This window comes from Calidris pugnax, unplaced genomic scaffold, assembly GCF_001431845.1.
Source record: "Calidris pugnax isolate Ruff unplaced genomic scaffold, ASM143184v1 scaffold277, whole genome shotgun sequence".
Taxonomy (NCBI): Eukaryota; Metazoa; Chordata; class Aves; order Charadriiformes; family Scolopacidae; genus Calidris; species Calidris pugnax.
In genome coordinates this window covers 733366-744850 of record NW_015091023.1, presented here as the reverse complement: position 1 = coordinate 744850, position 11485 = coordinate 733366, and positions in this window count along the sequence as shown.

The window sequence follows — 11485 nt, the reverse complement described above, 5'->3', positions numbered from 1 at the left end:
TAACTATTTAAAGCATATTAGAGTTTATTTAATTGCATTGGGATTTTTCAAAGCATATCAGGGCAAAACAGTAGAGTATAGGCCCCAATATGCTAATTAATAGCTAGCTAGACCCCTGAAATAAACCTGCTACACTTCATTAATCAGACAGTAATTGAATTGGCACAGTACTTCTGTGCAAACTATATGTAGATTGAAGTACCAGTCCTGCCAATGGAGAGGGTAACTTGCTCCCCACAAGTATGTTTTTGGACAATGCATTAACATTTTTTCAGCGGGCAGTTGGCCTTTATAATTCATACTTTTCTGCATGGAAAAATCTCACATTACTAGACTCAGTAAATTATTGCTCATGCTGAGACAGTCTTTTAGGTAAGTACTTTTCAATGACCACAAGTTCAGCTCGGTGGAAAAGAACAAATCAGAACTGATACACTTTGCTTTGTCATCTAAAGACATCTGCCAACTAATGTTATTATAAAATAATAGTGTTGAACAGATGTTTCATTTACAACATTTATTTTCAACTATATGAAAGCTAACTACCTGGGGATTTAATTGGCAAATAGTGACTAGTTTGCTTACAGAAAATGAAACAAGAAATTTTCCAGCAGAACTGATGAAGTGTAATTTTGGATAGTCATTGTCTATAGTCAGATCTGATAAAAGAGTTAACTGCACCAAAAGGAAATGGACTAAAGCCCCCTTATTTCTAATCTATAACATTTTTCTTATGAAATAATGACTTAGCATTCCTCCAACCTTAGAAAAGAGGTGACATATTTGTGGTATGACCTTGGGCAAGCCACTTTGCTCCAAGGTGCTTTTCAGGGTATCTGGCAGATCTTCACAGCATCTTCAGCAGCACTGAGTTGTTCAATTCCAGTTTAAATAAGTGGGAGTCAGGCACTCAAGTGCTTCTGACCTTCTGCTGTTGCTTGCCTGTTTTCCCTGCCATAGACTTCTGTGGGACTGTGCACAGGCTTTTAGTCAGATATCCATTTGAGTGTATTCCTGAACTAGAATCTTAGTAGTTAGTGGTTTCAAGGTTTTGTTTTTTCTACTAGATTGCTAATGTTACTTTAAGGAAGTTACTATGTATATACACAAATATATATATCTCTATATCTTTTATTAGGTATTTCATATATCACTTTTATTCAGCAAAGAAAAGACACTCTGTGATTGCAAGCAAACATACCAAGTTTCAACAGTAAAATAAAACTTAGATAAATTTATAAGGAACTGAAAATGACCCTGGATAATGAGAATGCTTAAGTCTTCTTAATTAACCATAAGCAGTGCATGTCAGCTATAATGTGCGCGTGTGAGTGTATGCACACGGACACACACACTGCATGCGTTTCACAGTAACAAAATACTAATTTCCTGTGGTAAGATGTAACTAATAAACGGCAGAGGGGGGCTGGATAGTTTTTAACATATAGTTTTACTAGTATACACTCGTCAAGGCAACAATAACAAATTAACATTACGTTAAAGGGGAGAAACAGCTGTGATAGTCACATCATTTATCAGAGGGAAGCTACAGTTCTTTGATCTAAGAAAAACAAAGAAAATTACCTTGTGCTTTTTCAACAAATAGTTTAAACCGATTAGATATTTTGAACTTCCATGCCTATTGAGGGAAACACTATCCTTAGAGTTGGCTTGTTAACAAAAACTAGTGTAACACTTTGGGGAATATATTCTCCAGCTATCTTATTTCTTCTAATCATTGTCCCCTTTCACTGGAGAATTTCCCATTATTCAGCAACATATGGACCAAACATTTCTTCAGTAATCATGTCTGAACAAAGTAATCATTCCCTCATTAACCAATTATTCCTCAGAATCAAATGAAACAGACATATTTGCTAAGACAATTTCCTTTAATAAACCCTATGGAACCTTACCTTGTGCATACCCCATTCAAACAGTTTAATTCAAAGATCACAGTGTAGATGACGAAGAGGGATTCTTGTTTTACACTGACAATAAGTGATCTCAGGAGCAAGGTTAGCAATGGAATTAATACCAGATTAAAGAAAAAGGCAATGTTAGAAGAGCAGTAATTACTGGCCAAAAAAATTAACCTTTTGTATTCCATGCTATTCGTTTTCTGTATGCTTAAACCTCAGAGTGTAATTCTGTTCGTTTTAAAGGAGCTTGAAGTACAGGTGGGTAGACAGGCTCTGAAAGAGCCACCAGCCTATGCAATACACACATACATATCCACAATAAAAAAAAAAACAAAAAAACAAAAAAACAAAAACAAACAAACAAAACCAAACAATCAAAAAGAAGTGAATTTCTATGTTGGTTGAGGAAATATGCCATCATCATATGTGGCAGTACAAAAAGCACCCAGGCAAACTCTGTCTGGTGATCCTTTCAATACTTCTGGCTATTTGGATTTCTAAGTAGGTTGATAAAGAAAAATCTGATCTTGAAAGCTCAAAGTAAAGTTTATCAAGCAGATATGTGTTTACTTGTTGTATACAGTGCTTTCATTACCTCTTTCTCAGATACAATTCACTTCATTCTTTGATAGCTTAGAAACTTCATTATAAACCCAGAAAACTAACAACGTAATGTTATCCTAGCTTCTTTCTTTTTAGTGCTGAAACAGATAGTTTCAAAATGAACAATGAACTCTCTCTTAAGATATAGCCAAGGTTTCAGCATTCTTCAGTTCCTTTGTTTCTTCTTGGTGTTTTCAGAGAAAAATACAACCTGAGAGTGTGTTGTAGGGATAGTCAGCTGAAAAGCCAAATACTTTGGCTTTCACTTGGCTAAAACTCCCAGGGGCTGAAAGTTGTGGCCAATATCTTACAAAGCATTTTGAAAATTTTAAGCTCTCCTTAGGTATTACTATCATAAGTTATTTCTGATTTGCAGGCTACAGTCGGGAGAGGAAAACAAGGGCAACCACATTTTTCTCTAACACATGCTCTAGTGTTCTTCCACCAGTAACTTGCAACTTAAAAATACCGCCCTCAGATCCTTCATGAGTTTGAGATGCAGACCTCTTCATGCATTTGTGTTCCTCACAGCAATGACTGTGTTACCTAGAACTGTCATTTCTGCCACAATTGCCACCAAAAATTTAACCTGTAAGTCTCCCACATGCTAACAGTGTATCTATTGGAGCATCTGGGCTTCCCTATCCTCCAGCTTGGCGGTTACCCCGACCCAGCAAGCCAGCTATAAACTAGCTCATTGGACATCAGTAGTAGCCCACTTAGAGTTGCATAAAAGCCAATATGTGCTCCAAAATTTGAGCTGGAAGTTGGGTAAAATACTCTGTTAGCCTGTGTTCACCCTGGTGCAACTATTTGTCTCTGTGTTTTAAGAGTCCTGAGTTATGTTGTCCTTATGTGTTAATTCATTTGGCTGAAACAAATCTTTTTGGACTGTATTGCAAATTATGCATGCAGGAGACATTATTTACAAAAGAGAAGTACGCTGATTATAATTAACTCATGATTATGTCCTTATTCAAACTAAAAATTAGCTCACAGTTGGGACAGGTATGCCAAAAATACCTTCAAAATTGTCATTCATATATCCAGATGATCTGTCTTCTTATTCGGATTATTTTACAGGTAGAGTAGGGGTTAGGTTTTCAAAATTCTTACACTAATTTTGTTTCTTTTTCTATAAATTAGATGTCTCAACCAGTTAGTTATTCACAAGTGCCAGTGACACTGTGAGAACTCCATAAACTTGTGGTGACAGCTGTCATTTTATTGTGAAAAACTTTCTAAAAAGTTTTATTCTTTAACCCTTGTGCTGAGGGACACTTGAGACAGGGCTCTGCTTTTCTCTCTGTAATTTTCTGAATATTAGCACGAAATCACAGGCCAGCTGATTCACAGCTCTCATGCCCAAGGGATTCTAAGATTAAGTAACTGTAAGTGAACAGCCTACATACATTTTTTAAAACAAAACCCATTTGCTTTCATTTCTGGATTTGGTCTCAAGGTAATAAATGCAATAATCATCTCTTCTTATATTTAGAGGTATTTTACTCACTTTATTATAGTGTTGTCTACTGGAGTTCCAATAGTTCAGTTTCAGCCATCATTTCTATGACAAAAAATAGCTAGCCTTTAAGAATCTACTCAAGGGTGAAATCTAGCAAAGAAGGCATGTGCATGACAACAAATTCTCCTCTAAAAAAAATCATGGTATAACACTAGAGTACATTTTTAATTTATTTTCTACAGGATTTAAAAAAAACTGAAAAAGCTTTGGGGGATTCAAAGCTCTCTTTCTATATAATTTCTATTATTTAATGTATTACATAGGTAATGACACCTCCATGTCTTTCTGACAAAACATTAAATTATATAGAATCTTAATCCATACCCATTACTTTGTTTTGCAAAGGGATTATATAGTAAGCAAAGACACTTTAACTCACCAGTTAATGAACTATGTGATAAAATTTGGGATCACTGTAAAAATGTAGTGTTTTCACTTTTCCAAAGTGAATGCTGCTCTAAATTAAAACTTTTAGTCGCTTCCTTCCACACAAAGCAGGCTGTACATTCACTACAAGACAAAACAAACCCCTCCCCACCCTCAAGGGACAGGTAGTGCCTATGATACATTGATATTACAGATATACATCCATAAGTTATGCAACTACTGTTATATGGTAATTCATGATTTTTGCTCCAGAGTTGTTATGGTAAACCAAGTTACCTAATCTACACATTAAGTCTCCTGAACATTTTCTTTTGATATGATAGTTTTAAATGCCTCGGCATACATTTCTAAAAACTGATATGTTGATGGCCTGAGGGCTTGAAGCTTCCTACATTCCCACACACAGGATAGGCTGTCAGAGCTCTAGGAACATCTTTAGGGTCTCTCTGGAGAAACATCTGTACATTTAGGACATCAGAAGCAAGCCACTGCAATTCTCTGGGCACTTACTACCATGTTCCTACTAAGAATTTTGCTTCAGCCATCCTACATTGTCCTATTGGAGATACTCTTCTGCTTGCCAGCTAAGTGCCTCAGCAGCTCTGCAAATGCCATCTTATCCAAAACGCCTATTGCCATTTGACTGTGTGACACTTTAAAAAGTTATTATTTTTTTCCCCACCTTTGCACAAAGCATTTAGCCTTTCCTATGTAGACTGCACATAATGTTGCACTATCATTTATTCTTCTTTCCAGGTACTTTTCTAATTTCTCTTTTTGTCCAGCCTTTATTAATGCATTTTCCTTCTGAGTAAGACCAAATGTAGTTGTATTTTTCCATAATATACTGAATATTTAAGCACATGTTGAATTTGACAATATTAGCATGGTCAGCCCCTGAGACAACACTGACTTTGCTCCGTTTCTTTTTAGTGACTGGCAATATCATCTTTTGAGCCTGCTTGCTTTTTAGGGGGGTGGGTGGTGTTTGGTTGTTCTCCACTCCTCCCTGCACCCCCACCTTCAAAAAAAGAAAAAAAAGAGAAAAAAAGGAAAAAAGGAAAAAAGGAAAAAAGGAAAAAAGGAAAAAAGAAAAAAAGAAAAAGTAAAAGTGTGTCTTCAGCACAAATAGTGGAACACACAGCACAACCCAGGAGGCGAGGGGGAGCATGGTAGCAGGCTTGCAGGGTGAAAATCAGTGCCAGGCAAAGTCCCTCACTTGGCCCCAGAAGCAATGTGTTTGCAGAGGAAAGACAATATAACTGAGCTACTAAGCCCCCTCTCATTGCAAGGCTAATTAGCTTAAGTGGTTTGCCAAGTAAATGCAATATTACTGCTTTTGGAGCTAACTCAGTTAGATACTATTTTTGGAGGCCTCTCCATGTTAATTAAACATATTTCACTGCGTGTTGTGAACATGCCATTAGTTTCTCTTCTATTTCTAATTAATGGAGAACCTTGACCATAGCTATGCATCATTATATTAAAACTTTATCTTTTGTCATATAAATGGACGCATTATAGAAATTAAATAAACAGAGTGGTGCACAGGAATTTATCAGTCATTTCTAAGGAAACTGAAAACCTTCCATTACTGGAGGGCAACTTAAAAAAAAACATAACCAACAACCAAAAATCTCATGCAACCCTCTGCCCAGTAATCAAAGTCATCTTTCTGTTTCTGTAGGAAGTCTGAGCACAGCTGCTAAACTAGTCCCAATACCTAATGAGAATTCAGAGTAGGGTGTTTTAAGGAGGAACTTATTTCAGTTTGTTTCAGGCAATTGGTTTCAGGTGATAGCATAATAACCTGTGCAGAAGCTTCTGCCAGAGGCTTCTCATGGATACAAACACTATATTGCTGACACTTTTCCAAATAGATTTTGAATGCTTCAGCAATGGAGCAGAGTTCAGCTACATAATCCACTTGTTGATGATCATATCTAGTAAGGTGTTTTTGCCTGGATTATACTTACTAACAGGCTAGTGGCCAAGGTCAACACATGGTGAACTTTTTCTATTTTATCATAAACAGGGATGCGATTGAAGGTCTATGCTGAGGAAGCCCAACCTACTCCCTTTGTAGTGATGTAGCCTTATTGGGACATCACAGAAAATTATGGCACAGACAACTTTAAAAAAAAAAAAAAAGGGCACTGAGAATAATTAAACTTGACATCTCAGATTACTTATCACTTTACCGAAGAGCCAGTATGTTCCAGAGGTGAAGGAACACTCTGAAGGTGAGATAAGAAGCAAAGCCTGCTTGGCATGGCTGATCTTGCAGCCAGCTCCTGCTGCTGCTCTGGGGTTTGGGAGGGACACGTTGCTTGCCTTTGTCCTACAGATTCATTCCTTGCTTCCACTGCTCACCCTAAGGCAAGGATCTTCAATTTAGTTTTTAATTTTAAAGACAGGCTGCAGTCTTTAATATTTCCCCCTTATGCATAAATCAGAGGTGTGTATAGTTCTTAACAGACAGCAAACCCTGTGGGCTTCCCAATTTTAACTTGCCCATATATCGTGATTCTGGCAAGTAATTTTAGAAATCCTCCTTGTTAAACAGCAGTGAAGGGATCATGCAAAGATTTTCTTTGCCTTAAGTAGAAAAGAAACAAACTTAAAATAACAGGCACTCCAGTAAAAACGGTTTGGACAGCACTGCCTGAGCTATTGACTCCATTGTGGTGCCCAAGGCTGCCAGATAGCCACAGTGATGAGATCTAATGGCATAGATCTCCCCCGCTTCCTCCTCCTGAAGTTGTGCCCAAGTGTAATAGAGCAGAGCTGCAGCAAAGGTAGGTAAGGAGGGAGGGAGATTTGCTCTAACACACTAGGCTATGAAACAGAGTGGCTGATATGTGGCATTGTTTGTGACCTTGCTATGGTTTGGGCAAATGGACACATTTGTTTTCTCTGCCTTTACTATTGGTAGTTCTTTTATACGGCATATAAAAGTTCATGTTTAACTGAGAGAAAAACATGGGAGTGAAATGAATTCTTTCATTGCTGTGAGCTCTGTGCTAGAGAAGCAATATGCTTGTTACCAGAAAGTTTCCTTTGCTGGTAGCCCTTTGGTTGGACAGGCTAATTTATCGACAGCATCCATCGCAATTCTTCACATTGTTCTTTCCTACAAGTACTTTCAGTATAGTTTGCCTCTACATTATTGATCTGAAAGCCTTTAAATATTTGACCTAGTAAGAAAATACACTATGGTCTGACTGACATCCTGTCATGCAAATTTTTCTAGGAGGATTTTGTTAGAAGCACACACACAAGCCCATCACATATACGGATAATGTTTTCATCACATTGAATAGCAGTGCTGAAACTAAAAATTATTTTTTTTCTTTTCCTTTTTTTTTCATTTCCTGGATAGTGTACAAATGCTGTCAGAATATGAATAATAAGGAACTGAAAGATCTGAAATTTCCATCAGAACAGTTTTGGGCTTTTTTTTAAATTTGTATCAAATGACTTCTGTAGAAATAATTATTTTTGGTCAGTCAAAATATTTAGCTTTGTTTCCAATGTGTGACTGATTTGGATAATATATCAGAAATATATTTCTACATGGGAAGTAATTTGAAAGTTTAGAAAAATGAAATTTTACATTCTGAAAGTGCTAAGCCAGAAAATTTCAGCCTCACTGAAATATTTTTTAGGGAAATTAAATTTTTTAAGAAATAAACCTGCCTTACTGAAAGTGCTTTATGCTGATTAAATAGCATTTTTGAATAGAAAAAAACACAAACAAGCATTCTGCTGGAAAATATGTTTTCAAATCTAGTGACTGTACATTTGCATGCAACCTTATCCCAGCTGTGATGGATGTGGTCAGGTCCTTATGTGATTCATTCAGACCGAGTTTTATATTCACTATCCTTGAATGCCCTTAGACACCACAGTTTGATACCAGTTCAAGGGAATCAAATTTCAATCACTAGAAGGTTCATAGAAAGTGATCATAGAAGAGACATAAACACGACAGCCCATTTCTAAAACTGAAGTGAATATTCATCTCCTTTTTTTGCAGTACTCATTCAACTCTATAAAATATTCACTGTTCATAAATAAATCAGTGCACCTTACAGCTACAAATACATTAACTAAGTTTAGTTTTCTGTCACTGGGGCTAATTTTAGAGCTGTGTGAAAGCGATTAAAATGTTTTCACAAAAAATTTGGCTTGTAGATTTCCATTTTGTTACTGGCACTGCCACACCTGCAGAACACACTTTTTTCTGCTCGGTCTCTGTACAGGCTCACACCATTTTTTTGTATTATTAAATGGAAGCAAGCAAGGTAGCTCTTTTGCTGCCTTCCTGCTGACTACTTAAAGGGAGGAAAACAGAGCTGGAAACAACCGCGTTAGGTTTCTACGACTCCCCCCCTCCTCCCTGCTCAAGTTCCTCCTCCCAAGCCAGACCCAGCGAATGTGACTGCGAAGTCTTGACCCAGGTGTCAACATAAAGTGCTTTTCCATAGATTCCCATATAGCAGGAACATGTCACTGCCATCAGGATTTTAATCATTAGTGCTCAATGGAAATACTTTGCTGAAATCAATCCATCCAAATAATAAAAAGGAAATGTAGAAATAAGCACTATGGTTTTCACTGGCAAGCTAATTTTAGAGCTTTGTGAAAATGAACATGCTAAAGAAAAACAGAAGAAAAACCCAGGATTTTGGTCACAAGAAAAAGATTCGTCTCCATATAGCATTAGCAGCAGGACTGATGGAAAAAAGAAGACAAGACACTTCTCGGTGCACACATGGCACTACATACGCAAAACGCTATGTTAGGACTGCTCTGCCATTAGATTCCCAGGGGTACTGAAACATATCTGATCCTGACAAGCTATGGAATCCCAAAGTCCTACAAGTCAGTATGATGACTCATTAAATGTGCTACCAAAAATTGTTAAATTCACACAGGAGTCTTCTTTTACAGAACTTCTATCTTGCTCCTCCACCGTCGCACGTCTCACTGCTCACAGCTGAAGTGTTACACTCTCTAACTTGCAGGCTTACACAGTCAGTCCCTGCACTGAAAACGCCAGAAGGAAAACATATTCTGTGCCCCATAAATCATATACACTGGTGTTGGCCAAAACGGTCTCTCCTTTTTTGTGAATCCCTTGTCTGAAGTAAGTTTGGCTTTTTTTTTTCTATTTATATATTACTTCTCTTATCAACAGAACTATCATAGAAAGCAATATACAATAGACCTGTAGCTAGCATCCTCAAGTTATACATAAGTTTATGCAGTGAATAGACTAGAGAATAGAAAGTCTACTCTGAGGCACATGCAACAAGCTCTCATCCAAGTCAGTGAAAAGAAAAAAAACCAACCACCCAAATATGAAAATACTTGGATCCTTCTTTAAGCTATTCTAAATAGATCTGGGAAATATTGGGATAAATGTTTCCTAACTACACTAACGGGTTAACTGGCTCTACTGAGGGCAAAAGAACCTGGCAGATTTTCACCAGCTGAGAGACTATGCCAAAATTTTCAGATTTTTTGATTTTTTATTCTGGCATGAGCCCGTTTTCCTTTGGTATTTGTCTATTCCTGGCATATGTCCCCCATTCCTTTTATGAACAATAAATCAAAGAAAACATTTAATTCTTCTGAAACGTCTACCTCTCAATAAATTACCCTTCTATTCTCTTTGAGGCGCTGCCGTCTCCTTCACTGACCTCCTGTTCCTTAGACACTTGAAAAATGCCTTAATATATATCTAAACTTTTCTGTGATCCTCATTTCATTTTTCACCTTTGCTTTCCTCATAATTTTTGGTGAAATTCATTCTCTAATACTTCAAGATATCTCTCATACCTGGGTGTTTTATACCTCACATATGCCTGTGTCTCAACCCTTAATTACTTTTTCACATCTTTATTTACTCACATTGACCTTTTTTACTTTCTAGTGTATATATTGCTGGATAGGACACATAACCCTTGGCCATACATTAATTTATCATTGCACATTTTCCATTTCCCTTCTGTGGCCTTTGTACAAAATTCTATTACTTTATTCCATTGGATTTCACCCAACTCTTACCATATGTTTTCAAATTTCTTAGTCTGAATTTCAGCATCTTATCACCAACCATTTAGCTCTGACTTTATTATTAATTATAAAATCTGGGTTCCAAATATGTAACTGGTTACACATACTCAGATGTACACAAGTTTCCTATATGAAGGTCCATACTGTGCAGCAGGCTGGGAGCCCTGTCAATGGAGCTGTGCACCTATTCAGACTCAGATATAGCTGGAGAACTGAAGTCCTACTTCATTCTGCTTTTTTGCCAAGTTTTCCCTGGGCATGTTCTGGAATTTGATCAACACATATGACTTATTCGTAGGTAAATAGTATGTTTAATTAATTTCACTTCCTATTCTGTTCAGGAAAATAGCATTTTTTATTAGTTACCTCCTTTTACATTTATGAAATATACTCACTGTCCCCTCAAACACAGCCAAACATTTTATGTCTTTGGATTTCTGTTTAAGCTGCAGAGTTGAACAGTGAACAGTCATGAGCCGGCTGGCACCATTTCTGTGTTGCTGTTGGATGGATGTGGCCCTCGTGATTGGGCTTCCTAGTATAAGCACTCTGCAGCAGCTGATTTTAAAGGTCTTTTTCCATAAACACTGGTGCCAGTCAGACTAAATCACACTCACAGAGGATGCAAACACAGCCAAATGAATTTACTATGAAAATGTAAATGAATAATCACTGAAAATTATTTTTAACAAGGGTTTTCCAGTATTATTGACAGCGATCAAGGAAGTGATCATTTATGGCAGCACTTGTACAAACCGATTTTTCAGGTTGACTGAAAATGAATCCTTTTCAATTTCCTGGCCAAAGTGAAAAACAAACAAATATTATTTCCATTTGCTCTATACTGATTCTGCCAGTTAGGGATAAATTCAAAGTGTATGAAAGACAGGTATCTATCATTTCCTGGGGCAGAAGAGTCATGGGTACCAGCTGTTTGCTGACTGAGTATTAAAACAGAAACAGG